Below are 21,265 nucleotides of genomic sequence, written 5' to 3' on the forward strand. Positions count from 1 at the left end.
TGTTTGACGTCATCCCATCCTTTGCTTACCATTATCTGCTCCCTCCACCTGCGCTGCCCCTCACAGCATCTTATCATTAAGCCCTTTTAATTGGGGTTTGTTCCTGTGTCTCTGTACAAGTGGGAAACAGATGTTTTTCCTGTTTGCCCATACATCCACCATTGTTCTGTAATCACGTCTCTGCTAACATACCATTTTCTTTAACGGATTATATGTTTCCTCATTTTTGCTAAGTCAGCTCTCGTCCGAAACAATCCCAAACTAATGTGAATTCATTTACTCTGTATCAGAACTTATAATTGCAGAAATAACATTAATTCACCTATATCCCACACTAAGTTAGCTTTTTTAAAAAATAAATAATTAATTAAGGAATACGGTGAGAACGTGAGTAAATGGTTCTGCAGTCACAAAATGATCAGCCATGTTCTTATTGAATGGTAGAGCAGGCTCGAAGGGCAGTACGGCCTTCTCCTTTTCCAAGATCTTTTGTTCTTCTGTTATGCATTCCTCCCTCACTCGTGACTTGGAGGTCCTGGTGTTGGATTAGGATGGACAAAATTAAAATTCACAGAACACCAGGTTATAGTCCAACAGGTTTATTTTAAGCACTACTTTGCTGGTCCTCCATCAGGTGGTTGTGTGATATTTAACTTTGTTCCTCACTCTTGTAACTGAGAAATAGCAACAAAAGCCACGAAGCAGTGCGCAAGCTCCAGCCAACAGTTGGTATTGTGGACAATGAAGAAGGGTATCTCAGAATACAATGGGATAGTGATCAGATGGGTCAATGGGCTGAGGACAGGCAGATAGGATTTAATTTAGATAGATTAGGTTAGGATATCTGGTTGGCATCGACAGGTTGGACCGAAGAAGTGATTATGTCAGCGGCGGACCAATGGAAAGGCAGGGGAGGAGCTGGAGGACCAGGCGGGGCAGTTGGTCCTCCGACCAATCAGTGAATGAAGGCGGGACGAGACTATACCACGTGATCATCCTCGCGGTGGGCGCGGATATTCGGAGTGTGTGTGCGCGGAGGGCTGTCGGTAAGGAAAGAAATAAACAGCAGGAAGTGGGAGGGAAATGGTGTTGGTATGGTCTGAGAGGTTTTACAATCATTTGGTACACATCGGAAAATACAAATTTGAAACTTACAGTCCCGTTTTTGCAGCAAACGGGAATATGCCTCGTTGAGTAATCGGCCCGAGTGAGCGCCGCCATCTTTATTCGGGGCAATGATTCACTGGACACGTGCGCGGCCGCCAGGTTTGTAGGGGGCAAAGTTCAGAGGGGTGTATGTACAGCCTTCCCTGGTAAAAAGAGTCATAGGGCAGGATTTACACAGAGCACATTCAAACCCAGAGAAATGAATTTTTTTTTCTGGATTTGTTTCGTTATTCATTTAAATGATTTGGATGTGAACAGAGGTCGTATAGTTAGTAAGTTTGCAGGTGACACCAAAATTGGAAGTATTGTGGACAATGAAGAAGGTTATCTCAGAGTACAGTGGGATATTGATCAGATGGGCCAATGGGCTGAGGAGTGGCAGAGAGCATGTTGGCACCTCAATTTTTGGTATGCCTGGTATTGCTCCTGGCATGCCCTCCTGCATTCTCCATTGAGCCAGGGTTGATGTTAACGGCTGAATGGGGGATATACCAGGCCATGAGATTTCAGATTGGGCTGGAGTACAGTTCTGCTGCTGTTGTTTCTGTCCCACAGTGAGGCAGAAGTTGCAGAGTCAAGAGGGCTGATTGTGGTTGTATTTTCCAGTGCATTGGTAGATGTAATGTGGTCCATCCAGTTTCATTCCTTTGTTGAGACTCTGCAGTGATTAATACAATGAGTGATTTGATGGGCCTCTGTCGGGTTTCTGTCACTCAAGGACATTGTCAATGGCAGAAAAACAACCCCAATGGTTCCATTGCAAACAGTAGATTCTTCATTCCAGTGATTTTTTTCTTGACTTCAGAGCAACCCTCTACCGAATTGGGATTCAAACCTGAACTTCAATTGTATGTTTTAATATTCTTGATAAATGATAAATATGTCAGGTTTGTTCACTTATTTTTAGAATCGCTATCAGAGGTTTTGTTTATTTTTTTATTTCCAAAACTGCCCATTATCCTGTCTCCTCCATCTTCCCCTCCAACAACAAGAGTGAAGAGCACATTGAGTTTCTCTGTCAATAACATTGAGACCATCCGATCAGCTGCCACTGCTTCTTCCCTCACTCTCCACTAGCCCACCGAGCCAAACGACCTCACAAGGATGCTACTCAGTATAGTCCTAAACTTGCATTTCCTAGAGTCTCTTGTCAAGCCTTATTAGAAGTCATTTTGACCATTTACCCTAGTGTAGCTAAATCATGGACATTTCAAATCTCTGTCTCATCCTCCTGCTTGTCACCGCCGCCGCCCCCTCCTCCCCACAACTTTGCCAATCCACAGATATTGTTCCATGATCTGTCTGTCTCTCTTTTCTGGTTATGTCCTACTCTCCCATTCTGCTAAAAACTAATATTTGACCTCACCGTCATTGGAAAATCCTGCTTCATCTCCACTCTCCCTTTCCTTTCTGAATTCCTTGTATTTGGTGTCCCTCCAGGATCTATCCTTGGTCCGACCTGTTTCTCACCTACATACTGCCAGGAGGTAACATCACCCAAAAGCACTGTGTTAGGTTTCACATGTACACTGACAATGTCCAGCTCTCCCTCCCCATCATCCGTCTCCATTACTCCATTGTTACTCAGTTATCAAACTGCTTAGCACGCTTCGATTAGCTGCAATTCACTCCGATGAAACACTGCAATTGTTAAACCCATTGCCTTCAGTCGCTATTCCAAATTCATTTCCCTTAATGCTGTGTCCCTCCCTCTCACGAGGATGTGTTTGAGGCAGAACCACATTCTTCACAATATTGCTTTCATATCTGACCCCAAGGTGACCTTCTGATCAGACATCTACACAATCACAAACACCAGGAATTGCAATCTCTAAAACGTTGCATATCTCCTCCTCACTCTGGCTCCATTGCTACTGAAACCCTAACTTGTGTCGGTGTTGTCTTTAACTTGACAAATCTGAAACAGAACTCTTGATTCCGTGACTGACCCAGAATCTGGTTCAAACCTCACCCGTAATGGGACACATCCTCTCCATATTTACCCTGTCAAACCTCGACAGAATCCTATATGTTTCAAAGAGATCACCTCTGATTCTTTCAAAGTCCAGTGAGTAGATCCCCAACTTGTTCAGCCTTTGCTTACAGGATTATCCCTTCAAAACAAGGATCATCCCAATGGATATCTGAAAATCCTCCAATAAACTACTCTGTTTGGTTAACTAAAGCGACCAAATCTATTCACGTTACTCCAGATGTGGTCTGACTCGCCAATTGTTTAGTTGCCCTAAGGTATACACTCCAAACTCTTATATTGCAATCTCTTTGAAATAAAGGGCAACATTCCATTCCCCTTCCTGATTCCATGTTGTAACTGTTTGCTAGCTTTCTGTGTTTCCTGCTCATTTCCACCCCCCCCCCCCCCAAGTCCCTTTGTGGTGCAGCTTTCTACAGTTTATCCCAATTTATACTCCATTTGCCAACCTTTTGCCCACGTTTCCAGTGAATATCTCTCTGTAAACTGTTTATAATCCTTTTGGAACTTTCCTGTTATGCCTTTTCTCGGAGATTTCCGCCCTCATTATTCGAAACATATACTGTGAGCACTGGGCATTGGGAAGCATGCGCAGTTGCTATCTTTCAGGGATACTCTGTTTAATGATTGGGAGGAGCTTGCTGCCCTTTGGTCAGAATGGAGACATCTTGTCCATCAAGCTGCATGAGCCTTTCACATCCCATGTCTTATTGAGGAGGCACAGCGGCAGAACGGAAGGAAAGAAAAGGAAGCAAATCCTGCTCTCCATATCTCACTGAATCTTGGGACATTCTGTCCTATGTTCAGTCACATGAAGTCCCAAGGTGGATACTCATAGAAACCCACATAGATTTGCCCCTGAATTGCCTGCTAACCTCCACCAGGGGTAATGTGTACAGTCATCCTGGGCCAGGAGAGGGGATTGTATGAGTTTCAAACTTGAACTGACAGTGACAGATTTTATAAACTTGTATTACAGGTGGACATTCAGATGGTAATCTCAGTAATTGGAACGCCAACTCTGACAGAATTACTCAATTCATCAGGACCTGGATATTCATATTGTGTGAGAGTATTGTGTACCAGATCAATACCATTTGCTGAAATGAAGTTCTCCTTTGAATCAAACCATCCTCTCAATAGATCTTCCCAAATCTGCAACATGTGTCCTGTAATCCTTGTATAATGAGCTGATGGGTGCAAGGTTTATTATTATAACGTGTAACTTTTGTAAACCGCTTTGTCACAGCTCCCCAAATTTGCTTTGCTACAAGGAGAACAATCTCTCTTTTACCAAACCCCTGATTCCCCAATATCTGTTTGCTCTCTATAAGGTACACATCATGGTTGTGTTGGAACATTCTCCACTTGCCTGCATCAGTGTACCCCCCCACCCCCCCCCCCCCCAGCAATATTAAAAAAAGTGAACATCCTCCAGGATAAAGCACTGTACCTGAGTGGTTTCCCATCCACCACCTTCAGCATTCCCTCTCCCCACCCCCGAGGCACAGTGGCTTCTTTGTGTAAAAGATCAAGTCAGCATTGTCCTACCCGACCATAGGACTGCTCTCTCATTAGAGAGAGATGTCTGGTAGTGGTTAACCTGAATATTACTACAGCGCAGGCTAGGGGAGAGGTTGAAAAGGAGAGTCCACTAATTGTGGATGGTTATTCTTGATGTGTATTAGCAACACACATGTCACGTGAACAATTAATGTTAAAAAAGCCTCACAAATTCTGCAACTAAAATCCCCCAAACCTTGAACCATCGTGCTAAATCTCCTGTGCCCCCCTCTCAGAGACCCTGCCATCCTTCACAAAGTGTGGGCGATCTGTAGTTCGCACAGACCCAGCTGCTCTGAACCCTGTGGGTGATAGCATAGAGCAACAGTTGAACTAAACCTCACTGCATGGAAGAGAATGAGAAACAGAAATCCCGATGGCATTTAAAATCTATTTAGGAACACACTTGCAAGGCCAATGCTGACAGGTCTATGGGCTCTGTGCTGGAAAATGGGATTAAAATAGTTAGCTGGGAGATTTCTTTACAGCATCAACCAAATGGACCAAAAAACCGTTTTCTGTCATGTAGACCACAGACACGTAATATAGGAATATGACAAGCCACAATAGAAACCAGGTCAGAGAAGGTGATATTAGAATAGATGATACGTGATTGATTAATGTTTTTTGGAGGAAAATGTGACAGACGTTAAGCGGGACATTGTGGAGCTCTGGGTGCAGGAATCTGAAATAAAAATGAGTTATCCAGAAGGCTGGAATTAAAGAAAGGCACATCACAGGGATTTGTGAGGGTAGACAAGATTAAAGATAGGGTGTTGAGACTAGAGGAGATTAGAGATTGGAAGATGTTGCAGAGATTGAGATGTTTTTGATGCAGAGATAGTGATAGTTCTGAGGCTAGAGAGGAATTATAGAGATAAGGATGAGTTGTTAGCTTTCCCAACACTACCTCTTTACTGATAAATGATTGTTTCTCTGTCCTCATCTGCCATTGCCTCCATAGGCCTGTGACAATGGGAGTACACAGACAGTATGTTCCTGTTAAGGACAAGGCTGTGAGGCGTCGAGAATGCTGCATGACCTGCGAAATTGTTGCCCTGGTCAAGAAAATGAAGAAAGGATATGGCAGGTACAGATCACTGTGTTTGTGTGAATCCCTAGAGGACTATAAGGGCAGTAGGAGTATACTCGCGGGAAACCAGGAGGCAAAAAATGGGACATGAGATAGCTTTGGGAAATAGGTTCAAGGAGAATCCAAAGAGATTCTACAAACACACTAAAGACAAAAGAATAACTAGGCAGAGAATAGCGACCCTCAAAGATCAACAAGACTGTCTATGGGACAGCAGGAGGTGGGAGAGATTCTGTAAGTATTTCATGTCAGTTTTTACTGAAAGGGGATATGGAAGTTAGAGAAGTTGGAGAAATAAATAGTGATAACTTGGCAAGTGTACATATTACAGAGGAGGAGGTACTGGATGTCTTAAAATGCAGAAAGGTGGATAAATCCCTGGAATCTGATCAGGTGTATCCCAGACCTTTGTGGGTAATTAGGGAAGCTTTTGCTGGGCCCCTCGCTGCGATATTTGTATCATCGATCGACACAGGTGAGGTGCTGGAAGACTGGTGCCATTATTTGAGAAAGGTGGTAAGGAAAAGCTAGGGAACTATAGACCAGTGAGCCTGAAGTCAGTGGCAGAGAAGTTTTTGGAAGGGATTCTCAGGGACAGGATTTACCTGTCATCGGAAAAGCAAGAAATGATTTGGGAGAGTCAGCATGGCTTTGTGCATTGAAATCATTAACTTGGACTTGAGAAAGACACAAGGTTTCACATAACACACTGGTTAGCAGGTTCAACGCCATAGAATTCTGGCAGAACTAGCTGTTTGGATACGGAATTGGCTGGAAGGTCAAAGAGTCATAGATGAACAGCACAGAAACAGAGACCCGTCGGTCCAACAAGTACATGCTGATCAGATATCCCAACGCAATCTAGTCCTACCTGTCAGCACCCGGCCCATATCCTTCCTCTTCATATACACATGAAGATGCCTTTTAAATGTTGCAATCGTAATGGCCTTCATCACTTCCTCTGGCAGCTCATTCCATACACGTACCACCCTCTGTGTGAAAACGTTGCCTCTCAAGTCTCTTTAAAGTCTTTCCCATCATACCGTAAACCTATGCCCTCTAGTGCTGGGATCCTCCATGCCAGGGAAAAGACTTTGTCCATTTATCCTATCCATACACCTCATGTTTTTATATACATAGATAATATCACCTCTCAGCCTCCGACGCTGCAGGGAAAACAGCCCCAGTCTATTCAACCTCTATTCAACCCCCAGCCTTGCTCAAATCCTCCAACCCTGGCAACGTTCTTGTAAATCTTTTCTGAACCCTTTCAAGATTCACAACATCCTTCCAATAGGAGGGAGACCAGATTTATACGCAACGTTCCAAAAGTGGCCTAACCAATGTCCTATATAGTTGCAACATGATCTCATAACTACTCTACTCAATACTTTATCCGATAAAGGAAAGCATACCAAATGCCGCCTTCACTATCCTATCTACCTGCACTCCAAGGTCTCTTTGTTCAGTAACACTCCTCTGGTCCTTACCATTAAGTGTATATGTCCTGCTAAGATTTGCTTTCCCAAAATGCCACTCCTCAGCCCATTCACCCATCTGATCAAGATCCCATTGTTACTCTGAGGTAATCTTTTTCACTGTCCACTACATCTCCAGTTTTGGTGTCATCTCACTAACTATACCTCCTATGTTCACATCCAAGTCATTGATATAAATGATGAAAGATAGTGGATCCAGCAGTGATCATTGTAACACTCCACTAGTCACAGGCCTCCAGCCTGAAAAGCAACCCTCCATCACCATCCTCTGTCTTCAGCCTTTGAGCCAGTACTGTATTCAAATGGTTAGTTCTCCCTGTATGCCATGAGCTCTAACCTTGCTGAGCAGTCAGTGTCATAGTGGAGGGTGCTTCTTGGACTGGAAGCCTGTGATGAGCAATATGCTGTCAGGCTGGGTGCTGGGACCATTGCTTTTTGCCATTTATGTAAATGTTTATATGTGAATATAAGAGCTATGGTGAGTAGGTTTACAATGGACACCAAAATTGGAGGTGCAATGGACAGCAAAGTTACCTGAGAGTCCAATGAGACTCCGATCAAATGGGCTGATGAGTGGCAGATGAAGTTTAATTTAGCTATATGTGAGGTTCTGCATTTTGGAAAAGCAAATTAGGGTGGGATTTATACACGTAATGGGAAGGTCCTGGGGAGTGTTGCTGAACAAAGACACCTTGGAGTGCAGGTTCATAGTTCCTTGAAAGTGGAATCATAGATAGGCAGGGTAGTGAAGAAAGTGTTTGGTGTAGATGCCTTTATTGGACTGTGCTTTGAGTACAGGAGTTGTGACGTCATTTTGCGGCTGTACAGGACATTCATTCAGCCACTTCTGGAATTCTGTTTTCAGTCCTGGTCTCCCCACTATTGGAATTATATTGTGAAACTTGGAAAGATTCAGAACAGATGCAAAGATTTTGCCAGGGTTGAGGGATTGAGCTATAGGGAGAGGCTGAATAGACTGAGGTTATTTTCACTGGAGAATCAGATGCTGAGAGGTGACCATAGAGGTTGTAAAAATCGTTAGGGACATGGATAGGATAAACAGCCAGGGTCTTATTCCTGTTTAGGTGAGTCCAAAACTAGAAAGCACAGGCGTGAGGGAAAAGATTGAAAAGGGATATGAGGGGCAAAGTTTCAAGCTGAACGTGATATGTGTATGGAATAAGCTGCCAGAGAAAGTGTGGAGGCTGGTACAGTTACAACATTTAAAAGGCATCTCATTGGATATGTGATTGGGAAAGGTTTAGAAGGCTATGGGCCAAGTACTGGCATATGGGACGAGTTTAATTTAGGAAATCTGGTCGGCATGGACAATTTGGACTAAAGGGTCTGTTTCCGTGCTATAAATCTCTATGACACTAATAAATTAAAATTAAGATAGGTTTCTCTTTTATGGAGAGTTAGCAGAATGTCAGACAATTCTCCTTGGAGCTGAGAAGGTTAAGCAGTGATTTCGACCAAGAGTTGATTTGTTTCCAGGGTATTACATTTACAGAGAGACAAAGTGAGAAATTTTTAACGTCAACATTTTTCGTAACTATTTTCAGGTAACTGCCAAATAATGCAAAGAAAAATATGAAGACTATTTTACTCACTAAGTTCTGAGCATCTGGAACAGTTTGAAAGACAGCTGGATGCAGATTCAGTAGTTATTGTCAAAACAAATTTGAAATTTAACATTTTTAAGGAAGGATTTGGAGGGCTATGTCCAAATGGGAGGTGAGTTGGGACTGACTGGCACCATCTCCAGAGGGAGAGAGTACAGCCCCAATGGGCGGAATAGCCCCCAGCCCCTGTGCTCTGTGATACTGACCCATTCACTGTGAATGATTAAGCTCGTCACAGGGCAGAGCCGTAGAGGTGTACAGCATGAAAATAAACCCTTTGGTTAAACTGGTCCATGCTGACCAGATATCCCAACCTAATCTAGACCCATTTGCCAACACTTGGCACATATGACTCTGCACCCTTCCTATTCATATACCCATCCAGATGCCAAATGGTATAATTGTACCAACATCCTTTACTTCCTGACAGAAGATTCCATACACGCACCAACCTCAGTGTGGAAAAAAATTGCCCCTCAAATTCATTTTAAATTCTTCCCCTCTCATCTTAAATCTATACCCTCGCATTCTGGACTCCCCCACTCCAGGGAAAGGACATGGTCTATTTACCCTACCCATGCTCCTCTATGAGATCACCCCTCAGCCTTTGATGCACCTGGGAGGATCCCACCACTCAGGTCACAATGGGGCCTGGCTGATTGACACAGCTTCAGACCAATAGGAGAGTTGGCGTGGTCCTCCAGCCAATGGGAGTGAATGAGGGGTGGGTCCAGCAGGCCAACACATGACCATCAGCTTTGCAGACGCAGTGTCACTGTGACGGGGGACTGAGTGTGAAGGAGTGGGAGAGACAGCAGATACTGTGAGAGAGATGGATGTAGTGTGGACTGGGAAGGTTGATAAACACTGTTTCAGTCTGCTGGACCTGAATTAGATATTCCGAGTAAATTAGAACCAAAAGAACTGCGGATGCTGTAAATCACACGCAACAACCAGAAGGTACTGGAAAAGCTCAGCAGATCTGACAGCATCTGTGAAGAGAAATCGGTTCGCATTTTCGATCCAGTGACGCTTCCTCAGGAACTGACGTTGCTGAGAAAAAACTGTCGGTTTTTATGCAGAAGATAGGGGTTAAGGAGTAACTGATAGGTGGGGATAGAGTCCAAAGAGAGATATAGGTGCAGTTGGACAAAGGTGTGGATAACAATCTGAGGGGGAGGTGAATAGCTGTTTATGGGGACTGTTAGTGGCTAACCATATGTAATGTGTAATGGAAGGCTACGTAATAACAAGGCCTGGTATGTGGGGTATGGGGCAAAGACACTAGGACGTGGGAGAGTTCAGGACCTAAAATTATTGAATTTGATGTTGAAGCCAGAGGGTTGCAGGGTCCCCGACTGGGAGATGAGGTGTTGTTCTTCCAGCTTGTGTTAAGGTGTGGCTCTGGAAAAGCACAGCAGGTCAGGCAGCATCCAAGGAGCAGGACAATTGACGTATTGGGTATGTCAGTAATTCATCATAAATGTGGGTGGTGGAATACGGCTGACAGACAAATAGGGAGCGGTGTTTGGGGTTGGGGGAAGGGAGCTATGGAGGCAATAGGTAGTTGTAGGTGGAGGGTAGTGGTGAGAGAGTGTAATGGACAATTGGAAAGGAAGGTGGACAGGTGGGACTGTTCAAAAGGGTTGTGCCGAGTTGGAGGGTTGAATCTGAGATAAATTGGGGGAGGGGAGATGAAGAAATCTTGATGCCGTGTGGTTGAAAGTTCCCAAGGTGTACTTCCACCAGGTGTCGGGTGGCTCGGAGTTGGGGGTGGAGGACTTGCATGTCCTTGGCAACGTGATGCCGGAGGGGGTGGGGGGTAGCCGAAGTGGTCAGCCACAACCTCTTGCAGTGGCAAGCGAAGGTGCCTGGAGTGGAGGATGGGTTGGTGGGGACCGTAGATCTAACGTGGAAGTCACAGAGGGTATGGTCTCTGTGGAATGCTGAAAAGGGTGGGGAGGGAAATATATCTCAGGTGGTTGGATCTGATGGTGCAAATAGCAGAGAATGATGCGTTGTATCTGGGTGGAAGGTGAGGATGGTGGGATTCCATCTTTGTTGCATTTGAAGGGGTGGGGTTCAAGGGCAGTGGTGTGGGAAGTGGAGGAGATACACTGGAGGGCATTGTTGACCACATGTGAGGGGAAATTGCAGTCCTTGAAATAGGAGACCATTTGGTATGTTCTGGAGTGTTCTGCCAGCTTGTATCAAGCTTCACTGGAACACTGCAGTAAGCATGAGACAGAGATGTTGGACAGGGAGCAGTCTTGTGTGTTAAAGAGCCGGCAACTGGAAGCTCAGGGTCTTTTTTGCAGGCGCAATGTAGATCATCAGCCACCATTTCCACCACCGCCACTGAGATGCTAGAAGGTTCCTGTCTCCTCCATTAACAGCTTTCCATCTTCCCACTCCTTTGTCTTTCCAAATGTTCCTGTCTCTCTTTGGGCTCTGTCCCCACCTATTAGTTACTCTTTAACCCCTATCTCCTGCAGTCCAAAGATGTGTAGGTCAAGTGAATTAGCCCAGCTAAAGTTCCCGTAGTGTTCAGGGATTTGCATTAGTCCGGGGAAATGGAGAGAAATAGGGTAGGGGAATGGGTCTGGGTGGGATTAACTTCGGAGGGTGGGTGTGGAATGGTTGTGCCGGAGGGCCTGTTTCCTGAAGGGATTCTAATTTTCCCAGCTGTCATCGGTTCTGAGGAAAGGTCACTGGACCCATGATGACCCTTGGTGCGTGCAAGAGGTGGAAAGGGGAAAGTGGCAGCAGAAACCAGATGAAATGTATCAGTGTAGACTGGGAGGGTTTAGTTACACTCTGTGCAGGTCGTCAGTCTGAACTAGAAACTCTTGGTCCCACGTTTGCAGCAAAGGGGAAGATGGCTTGGTCCTCAGGCAGTGACAGGACCTGGGTTATGGCTGCCATCTTTATTTGGGGTAAGGTACCGCAAGGAGCATGCACGTGTCCTCTTCCTGGGTGGGGGCGGGGTGATTTGAAGAGGAGCATTTACACATCAAACACATACCAAGAGAAGTGTTTGCCTTCACTATTCATCTTGCACTAACTGTGAGCTTTGTTTTGTGAATTCATTTTATAGGATATTAATTGAGAATAATTGAGACTGGGATCTCAAAAAACAAGTTTCTATAGTCAGCGGAGTCATCAGGGTCTGAATATCATTGGCATTTAACTGTGAAACGAGAGAGTTTTGTCTGTTCTGTCTGTGGCAAAATACCTTCAATATTTTTGTCAAGCCAAAAGCAGAAAGATGTTCAAGTCCGTGGTTGGATCACCCTTGGGGGGTGTGTTGAATTCTTGGCCTGCAGCTGTGGAAGGAGGTATTGGCCTGAGAGAGATCACAGATTTATCCAAATTACACCTCGTCTTTTTGCAGGAACTGTCAGATTTAGTCTCAATCATCCACTTTATAATGTTAAATTGTAAACTCCCTATTTCCAATTCTCTGCAAATTTCTCATTGAAATTCCTTGTGGACTCAAATTCCAGCACCATTTCAGGTGGAACGTTCCAGATTCTGACAACTGTCTATTCATTCAGAAACTGCTGAAGTCCATTTTGACTCTGGGGTTACAAAGGGTTGAATTGAAAGGTGCAATTCTGGTCCTGAGCTCCCATTGAGGTGCATTGGAACAGTACAGGAGGCTGAGGGCAGTGTAGATTAGATTAGATTAGATTAGATTAGATTAGATTACTTACAGTGTGGAAACAGGCCCTTCGGCCCAACAAGTTCACACCGCCCCGCCGTAGCGCAACCCACCCATACCTCTACATTTACCCCTTACCTAACACTACAGGCAATTTAGCATGGCCAATTCACCTGACCTGCACATCTTTGGACTGTGGGAGGAAACCGGAGCACCCGGAGGAAACCCACGCAGACACGGGGAGAACGTGCAAACTCCACACAGTCAGTCGCCTGAGGCGGGAATTGAACCCGGGTCTCTAGCGCTGCGAGGCAGCAGTGCTAACCACTGTGCCACCGTGCCGCCCACTAGTGTAGGTGTGAGCAGACAACAAAAATGGCAGGGCTGCACTAAGAGTGCTGTTTGATTCAATGAGAGTGTTTTGGAGTTGGATGTAAATAGTGAGGTTAGACAGGGAAAAGGTGAAGCTGAAACTCAGTTTTAGTTCAGGCCTTTCAGAAATTCACAGTCCCAATGGAAATAGCCAATTTGTCAGTGATACCTGCGGAGTATTTAAGTTTTTAAAGTATGACATATCAGCTTAAATAAAGACTTTTTTTTGTTATTATAATGGACATGTTTAAAGTGAAGGAAGGTTGCTCAATCATTTAAATTCTCTTAATGGGAGTAACTAGATGAATGTGACAGGGCACCTCAGAGCCGTGGTGTGCTCGTCTTGCACAATGTGGGAAATAAGGGACGCTTCCAGTGTGCCTGACGGCTGTGTGTGCAGGAAGGGTTCCCATCAGCAGCTACTGGGAAACTGCTTTCCAGAGCTGGAGCTGAGAGTGGACTCACTGTGGAGCATCTGCGATACTGAGAATGTTATGGACAGCACGTTTAGTGAGTCCGTCACACTGCAGGCGAGAGTTACACATGCAGAAAGGGAATGGGTGACCATCAGATCAAGTAAAAGGCTCAGGAAGGGAGTGCAGGACTCCCCAGTCATCGTTCCACTTCTCAAACAGATACTGTATACTGCTTGGGATTCTGTAAGGGTGGGAATGGGTGGGGTGGCTTCTCGGGAAATCAGCAACAGCCAGGTTCATGACACCACACAGAGCTCTGCTGCACAAAGCGGGAGGAAAGAGAGGAAACACAGCTATAGTGATAGAGGATTCAATGGTCAGGGTTAGGGCGGGCACTGCTGTGGCCGCAGACATGAATCCAGGATGGTACGTTACCTCCTGGAGCTAGGATCCACGAAATCATGGAGCGGCTGCAGGACTTTCTGGAGCTGGAGGGGAAAGTCAGTGGTTGTGGAACACATAGATACCAATGACATTGGTAAACAACGGGATGAGGGCCTGAAAGCTGGATATAGGGAGATCAGGGATGCATTAAAATGTAGCTCCTGAAATGCAATAACGCGAGACTTGCACCCAGTGCTATGTGCGAGTGAGAGCATGAATAAGAGGGCAGATCAGCTGGATATGTGGCTGGGGGAATGGTGTACCAAAGAAGGCCTTAGATTCTTCCGGCACTGGGACTGTTTCTGGGTGGGACCTGTACCAGCCTGAGCGGTTACCCCTGGGCAGAGCTGGGAGAAATTCCCTGGTGGGGGCTATTGCCAGTCCCATTGGTGAGGTTGTAACTAGTCTGGCAGGGGGATTGGAATTAAAGTGTAGGCTTAGATGGGTCAGATTCAGGTCAGGGAATGGGAGGTAGAATATGAGTGATGTAGCCAGCAGCTCAGAAAGCCAAAGGAAAGGAGGATTAAACGAAGATTGAGTCCCTGTTCATCCATCAGTCCTGACATCCCAGGAATCAGAGTCAACAAAATATGGAGCTGTACATTTCTCTGTCTCCATGTGCTTCAGCAAAATGGTGGAAATCTGTAATAAAACCAAAACGTGCTTGAGATCCTCAGCAGGTCTGGCAGCATCTGAAATGGTGACAGATGCAGGAAACACTGCAGCCTTGAAGAAGTCACACCAAGCACTATAATATCAGTTACACGCTGAGTGCCAGAACATGGGACGACAGTAAATAGTAGCTTGATAATCAGCATGAATACGATGTGGTTAGAAAGTTGACGTTTCGGGTCAGGACTATTCATCGGGACTGACAAAGGGTCCTGACCAAATCATAAACCTTTCTGCTCCTCTGATGCTGCCTGACCTGCTGCGCTTTTCCGGATCCACATTATATTGACTCTGACATCCAGGATCTGCAGCCCTTAACTATTTTCACATCCCAGGAGTCAGACTGATGACCCACCTTTATTCTCTCTCAATAACCAGGATAGCGCTCCTTGTGAAAGGGGAACAAAGGTACACACAGTACTACAGGTGTGGTCTCACCAAGGCCCTTCCAGAAAGGGATCCCTGCTCCTATACACGAATCCTCTCACCAGGAAGGTCGCACATCACTTACATTCTCCACTGCTTCCCACTCCTGTCTGCTTCTGAGAAGAGGGAATCTCGGAGAAATACAAAATAAAATGGGGTCAGAGTCTCTGGTATAAAACTGTTGAATACAATGCCTCCATATTCTCCATACTGGCCATCAAGCACACATGCCTGGTGTGATCATCTAAACACTTCTTCAAGGCTGCAGTGTTTCCTGCATCTGTCACCATTTCAGATGCTGCCAGACCTGTTGAGGATCTCAAGCACTTTCTGTTTTCTCTGTTGTAGAGTACTGAAAGGGGAGATTTGTAGTTGAGAAATTCAAATTGAACTTCATGTTGCTGGATCCGTGCCGATCTGAATATCATTGGCCTTTTCATCTGGATGGAAAGGTGTGCATTCTGCCCGTAGACGAATATTTCAAATGTCAGTGTGACTGAAAAAAAGTACTGGGACAGCGAATTCCATGTTAGCGTGGTGGCAGTGGAGAGAGATTTCATTGGTTTTTGAAAGTTTAAAAAATCATGGCATATTTCCAAGGAACAATTAAGCCACAGATTGGGTTTGTATTAGGGCAATTTACCATGAAACCAAAAAGACAAAAGGATTCCTGCATCATGGAAAAAGCTATGAAAGTGGGATTGTTGTAATGGAGTGAATTATCGATCATGGATTGTAATCCATTGGCGTTGTCACGTCGGTTCCAGTGCCCCGTGGGGAAACACGGGAAATGCGATAAGTGCAGTGTAGGTTTCAGCTATGAAACTGGAAAGGTGCCAAAGAAATTTACAAGAATGATGCCAGGCCTTTGAAGAAAGGATAGGGAAGGTGATTCAGGAGATGAGTGACAGTAATAGGGTGGTTGTTATGGGGGACTTTAACTTTCCTGATATTGATTGGGAAAGCTATAGCTCAAATTCTTTAGATGGGTCAGTGTTTGTTCAATGTGTGCAGGAGAGTTTCCTGACACAATATGTAGACAGGCCAACAAGAGGTGAGGCCATACTGGATTTGGTTCTGGGTAACGAACCAGGCCAGGTGTTAGAATTAGAGGTAGGTGAGCACTTTGGGGATAGTGACCATAATTCGGTGATTTTTACACTCGTGATGGAGAGGGATAAGTGTGTACTACAGGGCAAGAATTATAGCTGGGGTAAGGGAAATTATGATGCGGTGAGGCATGACTTAGGATGTGTGGCTTGGAAAAGTAGACTCAAGGCAAGAGTGTAAATGATATGTGGAGCTTGTTCAAAGAGCAACTATTGAGTGTCCTTGATAATTATGTACCTGTCAGGCAGGGAGGAAAGGGTCGTGCGAGGGAGCCGTGGTTTAATAAGGAATTGGAATCCCTTGTTAAATGGAAGAGGGCGGCCTATCCCAAGATGAGACGTGAAGGTTCAATGGGGGCGATTGAGAGTTACAGTATCCTTTGTGGACCCATAGTTTGAATGCATGCATTGTAAAGGAAAGTGAAATTCCTTCATGCCATTCCATCCTGGTAGCTTGCTGAATTGTATAATTTCAGCAGACTGCTGTATAAAGCCATTTGTAATTCACACAGTTAACTTGTAGTACAATTTGGTAGAACTAACCTTCAGCTCTACTTTAACATGTCCAGATTTGCTATGCCACAAAAATACAGCATGACATCAATGGTAATACATGCCTAAAGTACATAGGGTACTTGTTGAACACTTTTCCATTAGAACAACCTTTGGCTGTTTTCCCCAGCACCTTGCTTCAATGTACATTACATCGGCTTGAATTCAAGCTGATTTCATATGTTTAATATCCTGTTTCTGCTGCTGGTCTAATACCAGCTCTGAAAATTCATTGTATAATTCTTTTTGTTGAAATCTGGAGGACAAAATGGGGACGTGAGATAGCTTTGGCAAATAGGATTAAGGAGAATTTCAAAGAGGTTTTCAAATACATTAAGGACAAAAGAGTAACTTGGGAGAAAATGGGGCCCCTTAAAGATCAACAAGGCCATCTATGTGTGGAAACATAGGAGATAGGTGAGACACTAAATTACTATTTTATGTAAGTATTTTCTAGAGAGAAGGATCTGGAAGCTAGAGAATGTGGAGGAATAAATAGTGATATTTTGAAAGGTATCCATATTACAGAGGATGTCTTAAAATACATAAAGGTGGACATATCCTCAGGACCTATCCCAGAACTTTGTGGGAAGCTAGGGAAGAGACTGCTGGGTCCCTTGCTGAGATATTTGTATCATCGATAACCAGGGTGAGTTTCATAAAGACTAGAGGGTGGCTAATGTGGTGCCATTATTTAAGAAAGGTGATAAGAAAAAGCCAAGGAACTATTAGACCAGTCACCCTTAATGTCACTGATGGGTAAGTTGGAGGAGGGGATTCTGAGGGACAGGAGTTACATGTATTTGGAAAGGCAAGCACTGACTGGGGATAGTCTATTTGCCTCTGTGCATGGCAAATCATGTCTCACTAACTTTACTGAGTTTTTGAAGAAGCGACAAAGAAGACTGATGAAGGCAGAGCAGTAGAAGTTGTCTGTATGGACTTCAGCAAGGCATTCAACAAAGTTCCACACAGTAGGCGGGTTAGCAAGGTTGGATCACATGAAATCCAGGGAGAGCTGGCCATTTGGATACTAAATTGGTTTGAATGTAAGGAATGGAGAGTGGAGGGTTGTTTTTCAGACTGGAGGCCTGTGACCAATGGTGTGCCACAATGATCAGATGGACCAATGGGCCAAGGACTGGCAGATGGAGTCTAATTGAGATAAGTGTGAGTGTTACAAGATGATTAGGGGGTTAGATAGGGTTGACAGTGTGAACCTTTTCCCGCGTATGGAGTCGGGTATTACAAGAGGGCATAGCTATAAATTAAGGTGGGGAAAGTAGATATAGGACTGAAGTTAGGGGTAGGTTCTTCACTCAGCGAGTCGTACGTTCATGGAATGCCCTGCCAGTAGCAGTGGTGGACTCTCCCTCTTTATGGGCATTTAAGCGGGATAGGTATATGGAGGATAGTGGGTTCGTATAGGTTAGGTGGGCTTGGATCGGCGCAACATCGAGGGCCAAAGGGCCTGTACTGCGCTGTATTCTTCTATATGTTCTATATGTCTCAGGGGTCTGAGTTACAGGGAGAGGTTGGACAAGCGAGGACCTTGTTGTTTAGTGCAGAGGAAACCGAGGGGAAATATTTTACAGAAGTGTATAAGAATATGAGAGGCATGGGTAAGGTGAATGCACTCAGTTTGTTTCTCAGGGAACCAAGGACTGGAGGGCATCAGTTTAAGGTTAGAGGAAAAAGAATAAAAGGGAAGCTGAGGGGCAACTGTTTTACATAGAGGGTGGTATGTATATGGAATGAGCTGCCAGTGGAAGTGGTTGAGGTGGGTACATTAACAACATGTAAAAGGTATTTGGACAAATACATGGATAGCAAAGGGTCAGAAGCAGATGGGCCAAGTGCAGGGAAATGGGGTTAGCGTGGATGGGCATTCTGGTCAATATGGGCCAGTTTGGGCCAAAGGGCCTGTCTCTGCTGTAGGATTCTCCAACTCGAAGTGTATTTATCATTTCTCCCACTCAGTCTGTTGGTATACTGGGGTGTATTCCATCAGGGCAAGGAGACTTGTGTACCTTTAGCTCCATTAACTTGCCCAGCTCTAACTCTTTCATGATAATGGTCGTTTCCAAGTCCTCACCTTCCTCAGTCTCCTTATCAATTACTGGCATGTTCTTCGTGTTCTCCACTGTGAAGACTGACTGCTGTGTACTCATATTCCTGAATCCTGCTGGATAGGAATAACGAGGCACAGAACTCTGAGAGGTCTTCTTTGAGACTTTATTGATGAGACATGATAGTTACCTGGATATTTTACGTGCAAAATGCCTTTCGGCAGCATCAGGTCCAATGTACGGCTCCCATTCTTCTACCTTTTTTGGTTTGTGACTTTGAATACAGACTGTCTCCATGACAACGGCAGTTCAAAAGGCTAGTTCAGTTAAGCACTTTGTGGTTAAACCACACATCCGTCCCCCCTTGACCCCGTGGCTTCCTCAAGTACCTGACAGGCGATTCAGTTTCAGAGGGGCTGTCTATCGGGATTCTGATGTGGAGGAGCTGGGGTTGGGGTGGAGTGGACAAAGTTAAAAACCACACATCTCCAGGTTATATTCCAACAGGTTTATTTGGAAGTACAAGCTTTTGGAGTGTGCTTTGATTTTTAACTTGATCAGGATTATCTCTGTGGTAACAGTTAAGTGCTTCAACAATTACAGAGGCCATATGTTCCGCAAACAATAGGTTTCCCTCTAGCAGTGTAAACTGCTATTCCGGCCCTGGGGATAGCTACTCATCACTTTTTATCCCCAATCCCATCAAGCTTCCTGTTGATATTTGAAGTTTTTCTAATCTCCTAATTTTTTCTTGGTGTCTTTGCCAATTTGTATGCCTTCTATTTCACTTTTATAGACTCCCTTATTTCGTTAGACACCCATGGCAGATTACTCCTTTTCCGACAGTCCTTCCTTTTCACTGACATATACTTTTGCTGAGCACTTCGAAAAATTCTTTGATATTCCTCCACTGTCTGTCAACTGTCCCACCGTAAAGTCTTTGCTTCCAGTCGACATTAACCAACTCCTGCCTCATCCTATTGTAGTCTCCTTTGTTTAAGCACAGGATCTTGGGATTGGATTTAATCTTCCCGCTTTCCATCTGTGTTCTAAATTCAACCAGACTTATCACAAGTCTTTTATCCAATTACGAGGTGAGGCGATGTTTCCTGGGTGTTTTGGGTTTCATTGTCAGAGACCTTGGCTTTGTAATAAAGTACAGGATAGATATTCACAACGGAGTATTCTGGACGCTGTGAATGTCCTTCACAATCTAAAACCATAAATCACTGTTTCCCCTCAGTTTAAAATTGCAAAATCATTATCTCCTACAAGCTTCCTCACTATCTAAGTTTGGAACGCTAATCCACCTAACTATCCTGCTTTTTCCGAAAATCTTTGGTGAAGGTGGTGAGTTTTGGATTCAGCTTTCCAGTTATTGCCGTAAGAAGATAAGCACTGGGCACAGGAGAGGCAATGCAGCCCATCGAACCAGCTCCACCATTTAATACCATGAGGATTGAGCTCACCTCGGTCTCAGCTGGATGTTCCCGCCTGTTCTCCCTCACCCTTCGACTCATTGCAAATTAAAAACCTGTATCTCTTCGTTAAATTTGCTCATGTCCTGGCATCCATCACATTTTGAATAGCGAATTCCACTGGTTCAAACACATCGAGATAGGTACATTCTTCTTCATGAGAATAGAATAGTCCCTAAAATACAGAAACAGGGTATTCACCCATCGAGTCCACACTCTATGATGAGCATCCCATTTAGACCCATCCATTCCCTGTATCCCTGCATTTCCCATTGTTAATTGCCTAAACGGCTCATGCATGGACCCAGTGGGCAATTTGGCATGACTACTCCACCTGACCTGCACATGTTTGGACTGTGGGAGGAAACTGGAGCACCGAACAAAACCATGCAGACATGGGGAGAATGTATAAACTCCACACAGTTGCCTAAGGCTGGAATCAAACCCGGGTCCCTGACGCTTTGAGACAGCAGTGCTAGCCACTGAGCCACCTCTGCTTAAAATCTGTTGCCCAATATTAACCTCCCCACCCCGCAATTGGCTGAATGTGTATTTCTTACGTCATAAATCGGGTTGTCTAAGGGGATGTCTCAGTAAAATCCAGTGACAGCCCACATGTCCTGTGTGTTTGAACGGATATCCTATACACAAGACCCTCCAGCCCACACTTTCTTTCACTTTTCAGAGACAGGTCTCCAGAGGCTTCATGGGGACTACAACTCCCACAGTCCCTGAGGCAGGGACCACACGTGTGCGGGGAAAACCAGTACTGTACACGTACAGAATGTCGGCGGGTTTTGTAGCATGTGCTTTGGGGTAACTAGCGGAAAGCATTTCACACTTTGATTGGCTGGTGAAGCGATTCATCTGCTTGTAGTATTGATTTGTTGGGGGATCAAGATGTCACTACACGCACATGGGACCAAGTTCCATTCCCAACTTGTCATAACACTGGGGAATCGACCAATGGGAAACAAAGAAGGATCTGACCCATTCTCCCAGACTAAAGGTTCCTCTTCTGTCCAGGATCTGCCACCTCCCTTTCTGTTTCCTTTTGTTTCATTCTGCTGTTACATTATTGCCTTGCAGCAACTGAAGGGAAAGGAAGTGAACCCAGAAAGGG

Source organism: Chiloscyllium plagiosum, chromosome 25, assembly GCF_004010195.1.
Source record: "Chiloscyllium plagiosum isolate BGI_BamShark_2017 chromosome 25, ASM401019v2, whole genome shotgun sequence".
NCBI lineage: Eukaryota > Metazoa > Chordata > Chondrichthyes > Orectolobiformes > Hemiscylliidae > Chiloscyllium > Chiloscyllium plagiosum.